General features: G+C 34.3%; 1 long non-coding RNA gene across 1 annotated transcript; it reads right to left on the minus strand.

The window, feature by feature from the left end:
* Positions 1 to 754: 754 nt before the first annotated feature.
* LOC124888995 lies at positions 755 to 21,313 on the minus strand. Its single transcript, XR_007047632.1, has 2 exons — positions 20,819 to 21,313; positions 755 to 1,069 (listed from the first exon to the last, which is right to left on the minus strand). It is a non-coding gene; the product is annotated as an uncharacterized LOC124888995 (long non-coding RNA).
* Between the last annotated feature and the right edge of the window lie 1,207 nt (positions 21,314 to 22,520).

The raw sequence follows: 22,520 nt of genomic DNA on the forward strand, positions 1-22,520 counted from the left end.
ATCTCTATACTTTCTATCAATTGTCATTCTCACTTTTCTTGTCACTACACTTCTATACCCATACTTCCAACTATAAGAAGGTTCCACTACTTATGAATCATAACACTCCAGGTTGCAATATCTCTCAAATGCAAACTCTATTCAATAATCTAGGCTCATACTATCTTCTCTTATGAGCATTATCTGTATTGAATGAATAATGAGAAATCTGAATGCATATCTTATATTGTCTTAACTAAACAACTCATATAGATGAGGACATAAATTTTAATTTGAGGAAATTATAACACACTAGTGTGCTCCTCTCAAGCCCCTTGTATGACTTCTAAAGTTACTGATTGTAAATCTGAGAGCATCATCTTAGAATGAATTAGAACTTACTAATCATATAATCTGACGAATATAACATAGATGGAGGATTATAGAGTGACACATGAATAAATAGAAATTTCTGAGAGAAGAACATTGCAGCACGATCTAGCGTACGAAAGAAAGAAAACTTTTCTTAAATACCCTATAGACTCTCAAAAAAAAAGTACAGACATCTCCGTACCATTCCACAAGACTCTACTAGACACGACTTCATAAACACCCAATGACACTTAAACCTTGTTCTCTAATACCAAGTTTGTAATGCCCCAAAAATGGTTTCCGAGATGTCACACGGTGCTTTGGACCACAAGTTATCCCAATCTAACCCTTGCACTGGCATACTGCTAAGTAACTGATTTACATATGTATAAAATGACTGAACTTACTGTGTGGAAATATAATTATGATGGAATCTAGAAAAAATACTACACAGATACAATTTTATATTCTGATAAAACTAATAAACAGAACTAAAATTACATAACTAACTCTGACTGACATTTGTGAAGCCTCTACTATACTAACTATAGATAGCTGGGATGTTACTCCAACTACCACTAATCAATACATAGGAGTAAGAAATTAAAGTACGTAAATAACATCTAACTGAAGTGCCTGAAGTAGGAGGACTCATCATTTATTGGTTGGAATCTGCAACTATTTGATCATGATATATGGACTACAACTGAACTGGTACCTACATTATTAAACAATGTAGAACATAGATGTATATGTAGAACAATACTTTTGGAATGTACTAAGCATATGGAGATAAATGTATAAGTAAAACAATATCTCAATGTTCATATGAACATGTAAAATAATGCCTGCTAAGTATAAATGACTCACACTGCCTGGAATAGTTGAAAGCTAAAAAACATGAATCATGAATGATAAAATATACTGCATAAATTTTGTGAGTCAAAAGACTTAGTTCTAAAAGTTTTACTTTTACTCTTTCTTCTAGTAAACTAAGTAGAGTTGAAGTTAAGTCTATTTTCAAATCATGTAGGCTAAGCGAAAAAGGACTCACTTTTGTATTTGTAAGCTAAAAGTTAAATCTCATAGCTAATGACTTATGTAAAACAATATCTTTATAAAATCGTAAGCCTTTACACTTAGTTTCTAAAAGTTGTTCTTTTATTTTATTTTAGGACTTTAGGGAAGTTCTTCTAACTGACATACATTATGTGAGCTATTATAGTGTCCAATATCCAGTTCCCTTTAGTGGAAAACCTCATATTGGAGAGAGGTGACATACTCTTGCCAAGGAGTATAACTTTAGCTAAGTGATCACAATCTGTATCTGTATCCATATATAAATAGAATATAATCTGAATCTGTACCTACGTTGGCTCGTAGTTCTGGGGAAGTAGGATATGCTAAACTTACACTTCTCGCTTGGTGCTAAATACTACTCCCTTTAATCCATATGCTCAATCTATATAAAATCTAATTTAAAACTAGCATGAGGGTTTACTATAAAAACTAGTTATACATCTGTTTACTTTAAACTATAATCAAAACTATAAAGTGGATTCCATATCTAAACCGAGGATTAAAAGATCAAATCTTGTTCAAAATATGAGCATAAACTAATCATAGGATGCCTAAAAGCATAATCTTCTTGAAATATCAATATTCAAAATAAGGCTTAATAACCCATGCTTTAAATTCATGTCAAATCAAAATAATACTTCATGCTCAATATTCTTCTTGAAATACTTCAATAATTTCTATCAAGATAATGAAATCAAAATAACAATATGAATCTTATGGATCAAAACAAGAGCATGCAAAATCTTGATGCACTAAAGCCTTTGAATCTCATGCTTTCTTTCATATAACTTGCAACATAATATCACGCTTAAATCTCAATCAAAAATCTTTAAATCAAGCATAAATAGAGGAGAACAAGAATGTACTTTAACATTTAAATCACTTTACAATTGCATAAACTCAAAACAAGATAAGTAGGGTATGAACCCTAATTTGAAATTCATGTAAATTCAACTTTAAAACTTATTTTGGGCACAAGTATGAAAGAAGTATCCATGTTCATAACTCCACATACCTTATTTGATAAATTGAATGTGAAATCTTGAAGTTTGAATCTCTAATGGTGTTCTTGAAGCTTATTCTTGAAGTTCTTGAACCCAAAAGCTTGGATTATTAACTTTATTGAAGAAAATTTGGTGGATTTCTTGGTGTTCTTGAACGTGATAGGGTTTTCTTGGAGATAAAGAGATGAATTATGCTGTATCTAATGCTTTTAGGACTGACATTAAGTGTTATGGATGGATTTGGGTGAGGGGAAGTGACCAAAGTACCCCTAGACCCTTTAAGAACTGAAATAGTGTGTGAAAAAGTTCCGTAACTCAATTGACAATGCGTCGCATCGCTAATCATGTTGTTGATGCATGCATCCCAATTGCTTTGGCTTACTGCCTCACACAAAAAATGCCATAACTTTTTGCTCGGGTATCGGATTAAGGCAAAATTAATATCGTTGGAAAGATAATTCAACTATCTATAATTTTTTTGGCCTTAAATTGCAAAATTGTACATATATAAAAAGTTATACACATTCAAATTAGACCCTTGTAGAATCAAATACCAAACTTTGGACGAATCAAAGGCTCTGAGCTCAACTTTGTTCTAAGTGATTCTTATGAACATTTTTCACCTCAAAAGCACATAAAAAGGGATAAAGATTATGAAACTTATATTCACTAGGGAATCATTTGGATTTTATCTTGTACACATTGGAAGGATAGATTAAAGACTAGCCCAAAAATACAGGGTATTTTATATGATATATTGATACCCGATAAGGACAAAGGTTTGTTATGCTGATGATGACAGTTATGATATATATGGGTATACTGATGAGATTATGATATTGATTATGTACCTTGCATTTATTTTAGCTTGCACATTGCCTATCACCAGTATGCACCTATGTCTATCATCTGGTATGGGATAATTGCATTGATACCGGTGAGTAATATGCCTTGTATTATTGTATGTTGATTGAACCTTCTAAGCTTGGGGCGGTGGAAGAACTTATAGGCTTGTCTAGGTATTTGGTTGTCTGAAGTATCCGATTATTCATGCTATTATTAATATTGTTATTATTATTATTATGATCATTATTGTGTCTAGCTTATCATAGATTGGTCATTAATATGGTATTGTGATTTAAGTTATGTATACGGCCTCTTCTATCTTATGATTGCATTATGATGCAGGATTATGTCATGTCTAGCCATTTGGATTAGAAATTATGAGTACAATAATATTAGATACTGATAGTATTATGATAAGGTCTTAGAATAAGGATATGAGGATCTAGGCTATGCCTTGAGATTACCTCTTATCTATATGTATATGTATATATATATATAAAGCTATGGGACTATAATATATCCCTTCCATCATTTGTTCAGGTTGCATATTCATTCTTGACCTTGTATATTGCTATATATCTTTCTTGCTCTCTTTATTTGTATATTGACTTGCGACACATAGTATAGTAGTGGCGTCTATTGAATGTAGCATGAATAGGATAGTTAACCCTGATACTTCCTTAGTCTTCTCATGTTAGACTCTTAGAATTGAACATAATAGTTGTCCCTTATTATTCTCATTGATTTGTTATCTAAAATCTGGACTCTTGGGTATAGTTTCCATTCTATTTATATGTTGTATATATATGCTTTATCTTTGGAGCTTAGTTCTTAGTTGCCTATTGAGTACCATTCATTTGGTAGTCATACTACACTTCTACAACCTGCAGATTATTGTATAGGTTATGACCATTGTTGTATGAATCATGTAGAGCAGCCATGCTTTAGAGATTTAAAGTGAACTCCTGACCTTCAGAGTAATACTCATCTCTCTTATGTATTAGATCGGTCTCTATATTGTATTTAGAGGTAAGGTTATCAGAGTATTTCTCTTGATATTTCACTTTTGTACTCTTATTATGTTATAAGTTGTTGTACTAATTCCAATAAGTTTTGGAATTTATTATGTAGTGATCTTTATTTTATTTATTTCACATTCTTTTTCTTATATTATTGAGGAGTCCGTTACTAGTCATTCCGGACCATGTATTGGTTTTCTAATGATGGATATTGGTAGGCGTCATCATGACCTGAGAAATTGGGCCGTGAAAAATTGGTATCAGAGCCTAGGTTTTTGTGTTAGTACAAGAGATAAATGTTAGTAGAGTCCTACGAATAGGTGCAGAGACATCCATAACCTATCTTTGAGAGGCTATAGTGACATTTTATAAAATTTACTTCTTGACTCTTTATCATGTGTTCATATTCCTATGAACCTTAAACACATTATTTTACTCTATTCTATCCTATAATAATGATGGAAAATTGTTAATAGATACAGATGAGACTTCAGCACACGTTTCTAAAGTTGTAATCTAGCATCGAACTAGAGAGTCAGGGATGGATTTCAAAGATCTTCAATGGCAGCCAAAAAGAATTTGGGCATATTAGGCTTTAGCAAAGCTTATGACTCCTTCAACCTTAGAGATTCAACATTAGGAATTTAAGTTATGTTGTAGATCTCTCTCATTCATAGATGATGTTTGATTCATCGAGCAGTCTTAGACCATAGTTGGGTCTATTGGTGTTCATTACGGTTCTTTACTAGTTTTGAGTTTGAGATTGGATTTCTCATGTGGTCATGGCATTTTCCTATGCTACATCCTTCTAAGTCAAATATTGGTGCATGGATATATTAGAGATTTAGTATTCTCACCCCATTTGGTGTCGATGCACTGGATAGAAGCTATATCATCCTTTCATTAGGATATTAATTATGAGAGTACCATAGAGAGCAAAAGTATAGAGACTTATAGAAATAGCGGCAATAGGTATGCTATTAGTATAGTGTTATTGGTATTTTATTCAAAAGTGAGGATTCATTCGGTAGAGTTCAGCTTCACCTGTAGCCCATCAACTTTACTCAGACAATATTCCATACTATAAGTAGTTATCAAATAAATCGTAGTAAACATAATGGGTGGAGTCCCCATCAGACTTGTGGAGTCAAGTATGGTTCTTTGAGACATATAGACCATTATGGATTATGAGGGGCAGTATCTCAAAGTATTTTAGGATCTTTGTTGGGTTGTCTCATGATAAAATACTTCTTTAAAGAATACCCAGGTATGAGATAGATGATCAGCTAGAGTTAGTATGTATTCTCTTCTAGCATAAAGTTCCTGAGATGGGCTGTGATTTTAGAAGTATAGATATAATTTTTTGGATTTCTCTCAGTGTCAGCTGGCCAGCCATTTAGGATCAATTTGTTACTCGCCATGTTGGTACATCAGAAGTTTACTTCAAATGCAGAGAGACCGACTACTAGTCTAGAGAGTATCTCTGACATGGTATTTCTAGTCATTCAACTCATTTAGATCAACTCGTGATGTTGTGGCATCTTTAGTTAGAGATAGTATGTGTGGTACCCTAATTGATGATTCAGTTGGTCGAAACTGAGTTGGACCCATTCAGATTTATTTTTCCCTATGCCTGTCAAGCATATGAGTGCGGATGCCACCATGATTAGTTTGCTTTTATTTCCTACATTTATCTCTTATTATGTGTATTGGGGTTATCATACCTATTATTGATTAGATACCTTGATGAATTGATAACGGTTATTATGTGCCTTATTATTGAATTCATGATTATGTTACTACTCCATGGTTTATTTCTTTTACTAGTGAATGGAGTGGATCTGTATTGGTATTTTCCTTTATAGGTGTGGTTTTTGGGTTCAAGTCCCATTTATTTAGGAATATTATCCTTATTGTAGCCATTGAGTGGTACCTAATATTGATATTTATTTTGGTACCGCCTGTTCAATATATTGATTTTGATATTGTTATTGCTATTGCTACCACTATATGTGGTTATTGATATTGCTTGATATTATTACTTGATGTTATTACCTATTGAATTTGATCCTCATTGGGTAGTTGTATTGACTAGTGATATGTAGTTAGACTTTTATTTTCTTGTGATATTATTCGGTGGCTTGAGTATATATAGCCCAATTTGATGATTTCTTTCCCCTAGATCAGTGAGGTTGACTGTGTTCCCTCTTGGTTAGTTGTATTAGATTGATTTGGGGATGTATTGTGATATCAAAGAAAAGTTGTCCTTCTGTGGTGGACATATGATTCTAAGGTCGAACATATGGTTGTATCGCCTGTTCTTGATTTTGAGACTCTTAAACTTGCCTCCTGTGTTGTGAAGGTTTTTGCTTTGGCTATCCCTTCCTATATATCCCATTTGTAAGATTGACCAATTCAAAGTTCGTTCTTTGTTTGCGATTATTTTATCGCCCGATAGTGGTTTTAAGATTGAGATATCATGGATTTATTTCTTTAATTTGTTGGGTTTGTTCCCTTATGATTTCTTACCCTTGTTATTATTGTGGAGACTAGATGCTTCTTTCTAGATTTGACATGGTTTTTTCTAGTAGAGTTGGAATGCTAGAGGTAGGTGGTCTTTCTTGTGATTGCTTCTTAAGTTGGCAAATTAAAAATTCTTTATCCTGAGTTGTTTGATTCTATGGTAGTGGTCTCGACATTTTCCTTGGTTATGAGATTGGTATTCTTCTTTGATGATGTGATTCTTAGGTGGATTCAGGAAATCCCCATTTCAGTATTTGTTTTGCCTAGTGAGGCTTGGTTGAGTGAATCTGCTTGATGATATGTGCCTGTGGCTATTCTTTGCTGAACTATTTTTTGCTGAAATAAAGTGTTAGATTGATTAGTTTTCTAGTAAAGTTTTATTTCTCTGATTTGCTAGAGTTTTTGTCAATACTGGTGTGGTTTTCAGCCTTGGGATGTTTTTGAGTATGTTTGAATAGTTTATGCCCTCCAGTGAATATGGAGTGGGTTTTATGCATTTTCAGCTAGTGATTTGTCCTTTGGTGTGATTCCTTTTTTGTGGCTATATTTCATACCCTCCAACTAATATAGAGTTGGTTGCTTGAATTTCAGTCGATGATTCTCCCTATGGTGGTTTTTTTTCTTTAGATATGTCTCGACTATGGCTTGGTATGATTTATCTCAGATATGTCAGATTTAGATACTAAAGTCAATTTGAATGGTTGGTAATGATTAGGCTTATTGGTTCAGTTTAGACTTAACGCCTTGGAATGATAGTTTGGAAATATGATGAATTTGGAGCATTAATGCCTATCCATTTTTAGGTTTGGTTTAGATATTTAAGACCGAGTGATTTAGCCTTGGTATTGAGATTTTAGTTTGGTGTTGTAGAGGTTGTATGCAGCTTTTGTTTTAGACTTGTCTTCTCTCAGGTTTCATTATTAGACTAGTTGAGCCTACTTAGAGGATTGCCTATTCGGTCTCCACGACTTCAGTTGGAATATGGTTGATAAGTATTCAAATGATAGCCCATGGATGTTGTATTAGTTATTTCAATTTTGACCTTCAGTTTTGACCTTAAGTCTCTATTTTTCTTTTGGAATTTTGGATGACTTACTCAATAGGAGTAATATACTTGATTTGGATTCAGTATGACTTCATTCTGGGTGGATAAGTTATCCTGGAGTGGAATATTCAGTGATGAGTAGTTATACCTTAGATTTTGAGATTTCAGTTTGATTTTCATCCAGACTAGTTGCAGCACTGGCATAGATTTCATTCCTTTATTATTCCCATTTGTGTGCCCAGACAACAGCTTATGAGTTTATTCTCATGTTTTCCATATGGGCTTTCAGCAGGTCAGCTTCAATTCTTTTAGGGTCCGTGTTGAGACTGGGAGGGCATGACTCAGGTGATTTTCCTCCTAAATTGGGGTGGCTAATTGGTGTAAAATGGTAAAAGGAGTGTATATTTGGATTTGGATTTACTGGCATGACTTCTAACTTGGGTTGTCATTGGTTTGGATGAGCTATTATTGATTTATGTGGATATAGAGATGGTATCAATGTGTTAAGATTCAAATGTACGTGAATCAGCCTTCTTGGTTTAGTTTGTGGCCAGGTAGCGGTTAAGTTGAGTTTTGGCTGATTACAAGTAGAGCGAGAGTGCTGGTTGAAAACGGGATATATGTGGTGAAATCCCTTGCAAGTGTTCTCTTTTCGTTGAGGTTACTTGGGAAGCCATATTGGGAGCATGCCGGCCCAGTAGCTCATCCTTCCGAGCTTTTGAGTTTCTTTCTATCCATTGACATATTGGATAATGTAATAACCCTTCAGGTCATTTTCTATATTTATTCTTATATCCATCGTTTGAGCTTTCCATTAGCTCCCTAAGTCATTTATGACTTACTGGAATCGACGGTTTGGTTACTGGGCAATCTATTTGATTTTTAGAGCCAATTCCTTATTTTGAATTCTTCCTTGGTTCCCAATGGCCATCGAGAAAAAACTTCAATAAAATAATTTTGAATGCAAATTTTAACTGTGCCAACAGCTCCGAAACATCAATTTTAGGCTAGGTAGAACTTTGGTTTGGGTATCAATGCATCCGAGCTCATTTCTACCTTTTTGTCGTAAAGTTGGAAAAATTAGAATATGGGTGTGCGACTCATATTTGGTTGAAACGACCTTGGATTGAAAATCCGAATCTGCCAATGCATTTAGAACATTGAATTTAGTATGGTTATATATTTTATGTGCTCATTTTTGATTTTGGATGCATCCCGAGGCATTGGATGAAACTTGCAATATTTTTAATGTTTCAGCTATTATTTGGTGCAACATAGGATACCATGATTACGAAGGGAAACTGGAGACGCAATGTCGCGTTCGTGGATTGTGTGTTCATGATTGCAAGGATCGAAGACCTGGGAAGGGTCTTTAAATAGCCATTTTGGATGAGAATTGGCCATCTTCTTATTCCATTAAGACCTAGAAACCCTAATATGGTGTGCTAACCACAAACTTATCATGGTGGGTAATTTGGGAGCTTGTTTATCATCTTTTATCGCAATTATCTCCAAATTTAAGGTAATAATCCTTTGAATTCATGCCTGAATTTCTTAGTTTGGACCTTAAACCATAACTTAGCTCAAGGCTTTTGTTTAGCCCAAAGTATGCTTAGTTTTCACGATTTCTTGAGGTTTATGATTCTTTATTCACGTGTGAACATTGGGTTGGTCTTAGAAATGCATTTTTTGTAAGTGGAACTTACTTTAGGTTTTGGTGTCATTTTTGGACTCGAAGCACAATAGTGCAATATGGATATCGTTAGACTTGTATTGATGAGAAGATTATAGTTTTGATAGTGTGATGGCATTTTGGGATTGTGAAGTGAAGATGGATGTTAGTGAATGTAGTGAGGTTTTACGGTTCGCCTTTGAGGTAGGTTCCTATCAACTTTTCTTCGTAGATGTTGTGTGATATGTATTGCGTGTGAATGTGAATGTTAGGCTTGATATATGAGTAGGATAATTTAGACTTGATTGTTGATGTTTGGTGATTAGATGAGGGTTTTGGACCCGTAAGGCGGTATGTTTAAAACCTTTTAGAACCCAATTGCCTTCTCCCTAGTTTAGACTAATTTGTAGTATGGAATTGATGAAATGCTATGTTTGGGATATGGTTTTTGCATTTGAAGCATTATTAGTATACATATATCTTATTGGGCTAGTGTGGTGACCTTAGAATCGTAATTTGGATAGAATTGATATAAATGCCCATGTTTCTAGAAAAAGCTCCTATCTTAGAATTGATTATGGCTTACTTAACATCTAGAAGTTCAACTAGACACCTTAGCTTAGTTTGGGGCATGGTTTGCCAAAATATGGGCTTTAAGGATTAGAAGTGGGATTGTCAAACCCACTTAGGCCAAGACTTGTGTTAGCCTTGTGGAGTTAGTTTTGGATGTTAGGCATAGTTGAGACTAGTAAACCTTAGTATAAGGTTACTTCGTGGCTTCTTGAATGATGATGTATTTTCCTCGGATAATGATATTTGAGCCTATAGAGATGCTACTTCCTTTTTGATATGATGTTGGACCTATAGAGATGCTACTTCCTTGTAGACTTGATATTTGGCTCATAGAGATAATATTTCCTCTTAGACAAACATTGGATCCTTAGAGATGAGTTTTCTTTTTGTTATGATTATTGGGCCTATAGAGAAGATATTCCTCTTAGATACGATGTTGACCCTATAGAGATGTTATTCCCTATTAGATGTGATGCCGGGCTTGTAGAGATGCTATCTCCTTTTAGTTATGATTATTGGACTTGTATAGATGATATTCCTCTTAGATATTACAAATGGCTGAGAGAGGTGATATTCTTATAAGTCATGATATATGACCCATTGATATGAGATATCTTATAGATGATTACATGTTTATTGATATTATGCCCCGATGTGAGAGATGATTAAATGCCTATTGATATTATGTGTTGAAATCGTGTGGGTTTACTCCACATAGTGAAGGACCAGGTCCTTTAGAATCAATCACAGAAAATCAAACAATAGAGTAGAAGAAAACTAAAGACAGTATAGATAGAGTAAAACACACAAGGATTTTTATGTGTAAACCCAATATGGGAAAAACCAAGACTTTCCCTCATATGCACCAACAAAATCCACTATAATCAACCTCCTGATTACATTCTAGATTTCAGCCTAACTCTAGGCTCCTTGTGCTAGCAGCAACTCTACTACCAGCTCCTCTTGGTAACTCTACCAAGGACTCTCCCTACACTAATTAGCTCTAATCAATCTCAAGCTTAGGAAACTATAACTAAGCAACACTCTCAACAAGAAACATTACTATTATAACAAGAGTAGTCATTTAACAATCAACACTAAAAAATATTCAATCACTTTTTAAGTAAAGTACGCAGTTAAGAACATGAGCAACGCTTGAGCAGTTTTGAAATAGAGTTTTTGTTACCTCTCTACACTCTTTACGATTGCAAAAAACTGATTGTTGAAGTGGCATATCTTTCCTTTTATAGTTGGGTGATGATTAGGGCTTGAAAGATCATTGGACCAGCTGTCCAAGTAGGTACAACATAGAACTGGTAAGTTTTTTACACAAGATGATAAATTATGCAGAAGGTGTGTGCCAGCTACTGTACTTTGCATGTCCAGGGAACTGCTCCCTCGTAGTTTAGTTGCTGATCATCAAAACTATATATATAAATTTTCCCCTTTTTGATGATAAAAATGAAACCTTAGAATTTGAGCATTAGTGCATATTCATCACATTTAATCAGAGTGATTACCACCTGAAGATAAATGTTCCCCCCATCATCATTCTTCCTCTATCATGCAACACAGGGACCTGGTCCTATGATGTCACTTTGTAGTAATTCTCCCCTATGATTATACACCTTTATTTTATTTGGTTCCTTTGCATTTAGATATGTCCCTCTGTCAGTATGACTCTCTTAAGGTCTTCATCTCAATTTTCCTGGTGCCTGGTCCCTACTACATGAATTCAATATTTCCCCCTTTTAGCATTATTGAAAAGTATTAATAGTAAGTCAAGAGTAAAGATAAGCATAGATTAGTTAACTCATAGCCAATGAGGAAACACTAATATATAGAATAACTTTAAAGTAAGGAGACAAATGAGATACACAAACTAAAGATTCATTCACTCATAATAGTCAGTACCAGTATAGTAGGCTAAGATAACTATCTTTAAAAGCCATTATGAGAACCGGGATGTGGAACTGACACAAAGTTGATAAGTAAACAAGGATTACAGAGCTTGGGTGGGAGGAGTATTGAGTAAAAGACTTAAGCAATACTCCATTCTTACATCTATAGTAACATGTGTCTCTACAAACTGTTTGGTAAGGATCCTTAGTTCAACATTCAGTTTGACCATTCTTGGCTGGAGTTTTGCATTTCTAGATGCATGTTCATCAGTGCCACCTAGTCCTTCAAATGATAACCTTTGATTCAACAATGTAAAATACATTTAGTCTAACATCGTTGACAGCTGACTTGATTCTTAACTCCTCCATTTCTATTCCCAACTTCTCCTAAAAAGCTACCAATTCAAATACCTATTATACATTCTCCACAAGTTTTGTTAAAATAAATATCAGCTTAGCTATTCTATGTGATCTCCTTTCCCATGTACCCCAAAGTGATCAAATACTTTATTTAGGATGTACCCGTATGGCATTTCATATCTCTCTTTCTTCTCACTTATTTTGGGATCAAGGGTTCTTTCTTGGGAGAACTTTCTGGGTCATCAGCATTTTAATCCCCTTTTAACCACCCATATTCTTCATCTTATCCTTTAGTCTTATTCTTTCCTTTTGTTCTTTTAATAGAAACTTTTTCTTCCTGGGACCAGGTCCCTTCGAAGTTTTCTTCCTTCTCTTATCTTATGTAATTCTACCTCATTCCAGCAGGGTTACCAGACTTTGACATAGAGAAATTGATTTCGCCCAAAACTATACTCCAATTAGAAGTATAATATGGTCAATTGCAAATATAATAACCCAACAAGGTTGGGGTCGATCCCATAGGGAAAACATGAATAGTTTCTTGACTTGATGTAATCCTTGAGTAATATAGGAAAGGAAATGGGGGATTGTAGTATCAATCGCAAGTAGCAACCAAATCTTGAGTGCTTTTGAGTTGTAGACAGTATGAGATAAACAATAGGTTTATGTTCCCTATGGATTTTCAACTCCAAAAATTTCTCGTGATCAACCCAACTGTTCTGTTGTTCTGCATACAAAGTATACAAGAAAGGTATTATTAGCTGCCTGGTGAGCATGAGGATAATTTTCACCCTTTACTGGGTAAGTCACAGAGTGTCTCCTTGTTGCTTCTTGCTATGACCTCAGTTCACTATCATGGGGTAGGATTAAGTGATTAGATGCTGTGGCGGGAATGAATATGTAGAGGTGAATCCAACATCACTTTTCTAATCATAAGATCTCTTGTAGGGATGGATGTGAATACAGGCTATCTCAAGTTACTCAAGATACTTGAGATTAATTATTGTGAAGAAGATTAAGATACATGTAGAAACCCTAGAAAAAATGAGTTCACACTTCCTCTACGTAGCTAATCTGCAGGGTTCCCACAACCCTAGACAAGGAGATTAGTCGCTCATGTTTGTGCAGGAAACCATATTATCAATGAAGAATACATAAAATCAATTGCTAAAGAATAAGATGATTAAACTCCAAAGTCCTTAATTGAATAAAACCTAAAATCTCAAGAACAATTGTAAAAGTATTGTATTAATATGTAAAAGAGTGTAAACTAATAAAATATAAACCCTAGGGTATTTGTAGTATCTCAAATAACATTAAAATCCTAATAAAAATGGGAAAGGTAAAGTTAAGTAGACAGTCAGTACGACTTGGTCTTCACTCGTATAAGAATGATATGAGTCGTACCTTGCCTTCTCGTATCCATTCCACTGTCTGGTCTCCCGAAGCTTCAACTTTTTATTCAGTATACGACTTTCTCTTATGAGTTGTACCTAAGTTTACAACTCGTGTCGTTCACTTGCATCCACTTGGGACTTTGTCTTTCCAAGGTTTGAACACTAGTTTGCATACGACATCCCTATACGAGTCATACTCAAACTTCCAACTCGTATACTTTTGACACTTTAATTCTTGAGTAGCTTAGGTTCTGTTATTCTTATGAATTCTTCGTATGACTTGTATCCAATCTTATGACTTGGATACTTGAGTCGTATCTTCCCCATACTTGGATCTACAGGTTGACTTTTGGTTTTGTTGTCAGTACGATTCAACATACGAGTTGTATCGGATGGTTATGATTCAAGAGCTGACTCATATACTGCCCAAAGTTGGTCTTTTTATTCTCTTTTCATTCAAACACTATTGTGGACCTGTTTTACCTATAATTCACACGAAATTTCATCATATCCAACAAAATATCCTGAGTTCATACATAAATTCATGGTTTTAAACATTGAAAGTGTTGTGTTTCAATGTCACACCAACACCCTCAACATAGACTTTTACATGTCCACAGGTAAATAAAACCAAATAACTATTTTCTAGCACAGAGACGATGCTTAAATAAGAAGTTCTTTAGAAAGCCATTGTAGTAATTTTGAACTTAATTTCAATCTTGTTGTTCCGCCCTTTACTTCTAACTTTCAAAACTCAGTTTTATGTAACAATTTAGAACACATACAAACATGAAGGAATCTGATGATGACATTATATTTATAATAGACAGTTGGACATCGATATAGATTGTATTTATTAAACAATCTATCAACCTAGAAACATGGCCCATGTGTGCTCACGGTCAAAGAAATCCCATTCACTCTTCACTTTGATAAATTAATCTATTAAGGGATATACAAATGACTCTGTTACTCAAATCAAAGTATCACCTATATATATAGAATACCATAGGCTTTCCCTTATGCTTTTTTCCAACATTTTCAAAATGTCATGGTAAGATCACTATAGGACTTTATTTATCTTGTAACGTAGGTTTTGGGTTGGTATGATATCTTTTGGGATTCATTTTGTGACTACGTCTCCTGGACGTTATGCCTTTCTTCGGGTCCACTCACTTTTCACTTTGTTTATTTCTGCCCCTATGTTTCCCTTTATTCTTTTAAGAAGATTCTAATTGGTCAGGTGTAGTTTTCTAGAACTTATTTTTCTTATACTTTTTCTTTTGATTTTTATTACAACTTTTCTTTCTTTTCTTTTTACCATACCTTTCTAGATTTCAACTATTTTTATTCTACCCATTTTCTTCATACTCGGTTTCCTTTTATGCACTTCTATAATATCCACCCTCTAATTAAGCGATTTGCTTGAGTTAAAGTGTACAGTGTCCACAGGAGAATCAGGGCCAAAACAGGTTCATTGTATGTTATACAGGAAGGTGATAGGTGTAACAAGAAAAATTTGTCTATGAAGGCTCAGCTTTATGGATCAAAGGGATTTATTCATTTGGTTAGGGAATTTTAGGCTCAACTGCACTCATACCAAAATGGCCTATAATTATGTTCTACTTAAATATCCTAGACCTAGGTAAATGCAACCGAACAAGTTCTAGATTCTAACACAGTGGGAACTCAGTATATCTCATACACACTTGCACAGGGCCATATTACTCAGTACTAGTTATCCAACTATGCAACTATTTTGTCCTTCACTATTTTATCCCTAATACTAATGCCATTTTCATATTCACAATAGTTTCACACAAGTATACCAATCACACAATTATTTAAATAAAATTTTTCGAAGGGGGCTCAACTTTTTCAATTTAAACACAACTTTTCACAATAGCATTTCAAATCAGCAGTGGTTCAACGATAAAAAATTAAAAATCAAAATAGATTCTTTCAGTACAACTGAAATTTTTAAAAATAATCCAAAATCATAATAAAAACTAAAATGTTTCCATAGGCGTACTAATCTACTCCCTATCTCAACTGCTTGTATCGAAACTGCAAGTTATAACAAACTATTAGTTTTAGCTACATCTTTCTTTTTAGATAATCCTAAATTTTTTGAAATAACCCCCACCCCAAATAAACATTGTTGAACTATCCCCAATGCTACCAAAATTAAAATAGAGTAAGGATAAAGGTCATACCTAGGTGCTCAAGGCATCGGCTCAACAATATCAGCACATAGGCCCATAAATAGGGTCCCACTCTCATTAGCTATTGTCCCATCAACCAAAACTAAAACATCAATAGTCAGGGTCATAGTACTTTCCCCCCATCATCAACAACAGCTGGTTTCAAACCACCAACTCCAGCGGCCATCTTATGAACCCGCATCTACCGATCCAACTCATCCTGAATACTCTCCTATCAGGCTTTTTTCCTGATTGCTCGATTTTGTTCTTTTTTTTCGTCCTCTCTCATATTTGTTCTTCAATCTTCTCAACCAGTGTATTATCTAAGTCTATCCGAATATTTGGCACATGGCAGTAGGAGTCATTATCTCTACAATGGGCTCAGCAACCATTGGTCTCTCATAAAGCTCCGAGACCATTTTCTTGATTTCTGCAATTTCTTATCTGATATCATATGCCCTTCACTCAACTGTCGAGTGATCCTCAACTCAAAAGAACCCAGGCGCCCTTGGAATACTTTTCATTTTTTCACTCCTCTTCTATGTGACATACCTTTGCATCAAGTGCAGCTAATTTAGTCACCACCCTAATCCATGCATCTTGGGAAATCATCATAATACCTAGAGGTATACCCTATGGCCTAGGTGGCACAAACTGGATTTATGATGGGACACTAAAAGTACATGTTGCATCTATATATGTACCCTCTGTCTGTGACTCTACCTCAGTAGTTAAAACTATAGCAGGGATGTCAGTCTGATCCTCTTGAGGGAAAAATCCCACCATAATATCTGTTGCATATCTCATTGGTCAGGCCAAAGGGTTAGCTGCACTCTAATCAGGCTAATGTCAGATGTCCTCCTGGCCTCAATCATCTTATTTACTCTAGTGAGCTCTAACACTCCCGCAGCCATACAAATCTGTGTAATCATGCAGGGGTAGGCCAATAATGACTTTTGACCCCCAACTGCCCTATCCCTCAAATCTCGGGATAAGAACTCACCAATATTAAACTCCTAACCGACTGTGAAGTCGGTTATCATATTATCTGGACCGGGGTTAGAACATCATCACCTATCGTGGGATACAGTCGATATCGGGCTATTGTCCACTAATCCTTACCCTCAAAGTTGAGGTTACTCTTATTTATCTGCTATGAGAATACGCCAAGGCCTCCTACAACCTATACTATGTTCACACCATTGTAAGTTATTCGCTCTGCAATCCATCATAATATCACCATCTACTCCTCAAAACCCAGCATTCACCGAGGTATCTTTCTTATATATACCATCCTATAATCCATTTCTGCTGTGTTGGACAGAGCCTGATATTTTGGCCCATACAAGAATCTCCCAATGGTTCAGGAAGAAATATCAACCCGAACTCCACGAATCATAAGGGAGTAATAGAATTGCCTCTCTTATACAACTGACCCTGTAGATATTGCCTCTGTATCTCACCTTTGTATACTACATAAAACTCACGAACAAGAACTTCAGTGCATATTTCGGGTTCTTGAGTCATCCATTCAAACCCATACTGATGGAAGTGATCTTTAAAACTTGGTAACTCAAACATCCCGGTAGTAGTCAATCTCTGCTATAGATAAAGTACCCTTTTTATTTTGCTGTCCAGAAGTCTAAATAACCCATTGTTGAATTTCTCCTATATGTTAGGGTACCCCTATCGTTTAATGATGGGCACCGGTGCAGTGGTCAGTGCAAGTGGGGGTCTTGTCTAGCAATGGGGTTAGAATCTAACTCTTCAGAACTTGGGCCTCTTCAGAACTAGCCTCTGCTAATCTAGATTGAACCTCATCATCATCTTCATTAGTAGGTTGTGGTGAGCGGGGAGGCGATATAGTAGGATTTTTCCTTCTCGGCCCCTTTGGGTTGATTCTGAGTTTTGTGGAGCTACCTTCTTCCCCTTGGCTTTTGCAGCTGCCTTCCCCTTATATGCAGCTTGCTTTTTTAGAGGTTCCATCATAAACTTCCCCGCTTCTTTTAATAAAGTCTCATACTCTAAATCACTAGATTCTATACTTGCAACAGATATTTATTTGTTTACCTTCTTAGAATTTTCTTGGATGAGGAAGCATTCTTTGGAGGCATCGTTCCTAAAAATACACCATTATTAGTAACTAAGTAAAGAAAAAAAAGAAAAATTTATAACGAAAGTTCAATGTGCTTGGTTTGATTTGGGTACAAATGGTGGGTACGAGTTGTACCAACTAGGTACAACTCGTATAGTCGAGTTGTATTGTGTTCAGTACATGACCTTTGTTCATTGGTCGGCTTATGACTCCTCCAAACTAGTTGTACTAAAAGGCTACAACCTGTTACCAATAGTTGTAAGTTGATCAGAATCATTTATTCTAACCTATATCTTCCCAGGTGGGTACGACTAAGTGTGTACGAGTCATATGTGTTATGCCCCATTTTAACACGACGTCAAAATAGCATATAACATATTGTAAAAACCTCTCATTAAATTAAGTAAGTTTCCACATAATTAATTCTATAGTGAATTAGGACACCTATTATAACTATGCGATTAAAGTGAAAGAAAGACTTCATTTTAAGGTCCACTTAACCTAAGACTCTAGGTAAGGATGCTAATTATCCTAAAGGGAAGGGATTAGGCACCCTAAAGAATCCGCTAATTACGATTAACTGACCAAACTTAGGTTGATTAAGAAATTAAATTTATATTAAGAGAAATATAAGTAAGGTATTCAAAATACATTAACATGATAATTGTTTATAAGAAAAGTTTAGAAAACTTTAAAGGGACCTCTTCATCACTCTACTTTTCAAAATTATCGAAGATAACTCTTATAGGTCCTCTTAAAAATAATGCAACCTTATTGATGTAAAAAAGATAGTTATTTTAAAATCATTTCTTTTAAAAGATGAAAAATTTAATTATGTTAAAAAAAAATTTCACATTCTTTCTTTATTCTAAAAATATGACTCTTTCATCCTTTTTAATCAAATTTTGTAAAAATAGGTTAATTTTTCTACACTAAATGAATTGCTATAAAAATATAGTTGTTTAAATCTACAATAATTTGAGAATTTACTATTTATCATGATACGGCTAAAATAAATAAATAAATAAAATATTCTCTTGTCATTTGAAATTCCCCAAAAAAGGGTCTTGGGAGGTTGGTTTGGCAAAGTTGCCCTATTTTATTTTAAATTAATGAAAAGTAAGGTTGATTTGCCATATCTAAAATTATTAAAGCCGGTTTTCAAGTCTAGCGACAATAAACTTGTCTACCGCAAAATTTATATTTATCAATGCCATATTACTAATTGATACCGAACTAACTTGAAACTAAAGGAATTTTTTTTTTCTAATAGCTAAGTCACTAAACACTAAAAGATGTATTTCTTAACTATCAAATTTTAACCTTCAACTTTACAAATTATATATTGAAGCCTAGTGATCAATTCAATAAAAAGGGTAGGGAGAGAAACAATTAAATTTGTGAATCATATTTAAATAACTTATACTAATTCAAATACGAGCCAACAAAGCACAAATTTAAAACAACAATGTGCAAGGTGTAAAGAAAGATAATAACCGTATGTATAAGAGTAAAACTTGGAGGGAAGAAAGAGGCACTAGACTGCTAGCGGTATTGACTTAAAGTATGGAACATAACTCCTCCCTCGGATAAGAGATAGTGTCATTCTCATTCTAAGACTCCATGTGGGTACAAGGGTCTAGCCTTAAGACCCCAAGTTTGTTTTCTCCCAATGTGTAAGTGCGGATAAAGAGAAGGTAATCGAATTAGTAAGACAATTCAACTTACATAGAATCAAATAAAGTTGCATAACGAATATATTAGCTAAATCCTAACACATGTATTTTATGCACAAGCTAAGCTTCAGGTCCATCATACTTAAGCTACAATGAGTTCACTCCAAAAATATACTAGATTGCATGTGATCTATGCATTTAAAAAGAATAATTCGCACACATACTCTAGCAAATGAAATGGGTACAGTGACCAAAAATCCATATAAGCCAAGAACATGAAGTGAAATACACTTGGGTTCATTTCCTATGAAAGAAAATAAATATAGATGGTCTGCATTACATTTCTAAGTAAGTGGAATAGCAAACATCTAAAACGTTCCTACATAGAAAGGCATGAGTTCAAAATTTCTTATCCGAGAAGGAACAATAAACGCGTAAAGGGAGTAATGAAATTAGTAAAGCAATTCAATTCATAGAACCAAGTAAAATCACAAAACCAACATAGTATTCAAAAGATGATATGAACAAATGCCAAATTAGATAACTTTTGGTCAACCTAAAGTAGCTAAGTCATTCATGTTTAAGCTACAACAAGACTACTTGTTTAAAGTATGTATGTAATTTAACCTTATCCCCTTATACATTTTATAAGTTAAACAAAAAAAGAAAATTTCAATACGCATTTTAACCAGAAGAAAGGGAACAACTAGTTTATATCCTATTTCAAACTAAGTCTAATTTTCCACAAATAGACTTACCCTTAAAAAACATGAACTATATAAAAGCTTTTACCATCCAGAGATATCAAGCAACATAAACACAAAACAAAATTGATTTCAAATGGGTGTTTAATAATGAAAACAGAACCATTCCTTAAATCGTGATGGCTAAGATGTGAAAGGTGCATGACTTCAAATCTCTATGAACTTTGGACAAAATAGAACTACATGTTTTAAGATCACAAAATATTATGATTAAACCAAGTAAAATATATATATATATTTTGCAAAAACAGAACACCCATGACATTTTATTCACAATGATGAAATAAGGGAATAGGAGGCGAACATACCTATTGCGTCGAAGTGAACATGGGTGCTTTGTCACCGGTCTAGACTTGATATTAAATAACAACGAACTCAGAGAATACTCAAAACCTAAAGTCTCTATTGAGAGGGAACCAAACATGTGAAACAAAAGCTGAGAAATAAAATAGTTTTTTAGCAAAGAAGGAGAAATAATAATTTCAAGAGGTGTGGGAGCAGTGGCTCCCAACCCCCCCACCCCACCCCCCCAGAATAGACTCCAAACAAAAGTATTTATATAGAAAAACTAGGCTTCTCTTTCTTGAGCAGGCTTGGTCATTCAATTTGAACACAACATTGGATCTTGGATCTATTCAAATTTTCACGTGATTTTTATTGCCATGACACAAGAATGGAGAAGCAAACTTTACCCATGGTGAAAGGGGTCTATATTTTTTCTTGAATAGGAAAAGAAGACGTTGATGTCTATTTGGGAAGAGAAACCATGTATTCAATAAGAGAAAGAGAAGATTCAGGCCTAATTCTATGGTTTTGAGAGTATTAAGGGTATTTTAATTAGGTATGTGAGGGTATAAGAGATAGTTTAGAGCGATTGAAAATTGACTAGGTTTAACTTGCTAATAAGAGTAAGACAAGTGGTGAGGCATGTGTTGATTGTGGAATAAGTGTTACAAGCATGTGTGGTGACCGTTTGGCGCTTAATATGGCGCAAATGTGGCATCTACATGGTACTGAGGTGGAAAAGGGAAAAGAAAATATGGGCTTTATGGGCATATCTTGAAATTGGGTCATATTGCAAGTAATTATAAAATGGGCTAATTTAAAATGCCTTTTTTCTTATGTTCTTTGGGCTTTCTAAATTAATTTAAATAACACTTTTAACAAAAAAACATATTATAAATATCTGAATAAATGTTAAAAATCATTTGATATTAAAATATTTAAACAAAGTAGCATGATAAATTTGGATTTGAACAATAGTATTTATAAAGAAGAAAGCCACTAATATACTTATTCAATTGAAATAAATATATTTTGTGAAAGTATATAGGAAATGCGATGATTATTTAAAATATCAAAAAATAGTAATAGATAATAATAATAATAATAATAATATCGTCGATGATTCTTAGTTTAAATTATAACACGGCAGAGAAATTCCTAATTATAGAAATAACATAAATATGTTCTTAAGTTATCAAAATTATTTAGAAGCGCAAAGAGATGACTTCAAAGAATGACGAGATAAAATTGGGTGTCAACAACTGTCCCTCTTTGGTTGAAAATGATGAAAGAGTTTTCGAACAAAGAAGTTGACTAATAACCTAATTTTGTCCCAGCTAACAGGATCTAGGAGATACGTGTCAAGAATATTGGGAAGGATTGTGGCCGAACTCTAGTCTCTGAGTTTCCTACATATCTCGGGTTTCATGAGAATCATTCCATATGTAGTTCAAGACATGTAATACTGGGATGTTGGGAAAAGAGGATAAACACGAGCTTATGAATATAGTCTTAGTGTCAAATTATGATGACACTGAGTATATTGATTTAGGAATATTGATCATTGAGGTGTCAATGTAAGTAAGATATTTGAGAGTTAGGTAATTTGAAGTTCGAGGTAGACTCTTGATCTTTGTTGAGAGTCTGATCCTCATTCCCAACAAATTGCCTCAGTTTACTTCTAAGAAATGGTTCCATGTTTGTGCTAAAGTTCTTGTGAAACAT

Source organism: Capsicum annuum, chromosome 11, assembly GCF_002878395.1.
Source record: "Capsicum annuum cultivar UCD-10X-F1 chromosome 11, UCD10Xv1.1, whole genome shotgun sequence".
Taxonomy (NCBI): Eukaryota; Viridiplantae; Streptophyta; class Magnoliopsida; order Solanales; family Solanaceae; genus Capsicum; species Capsicum annuum.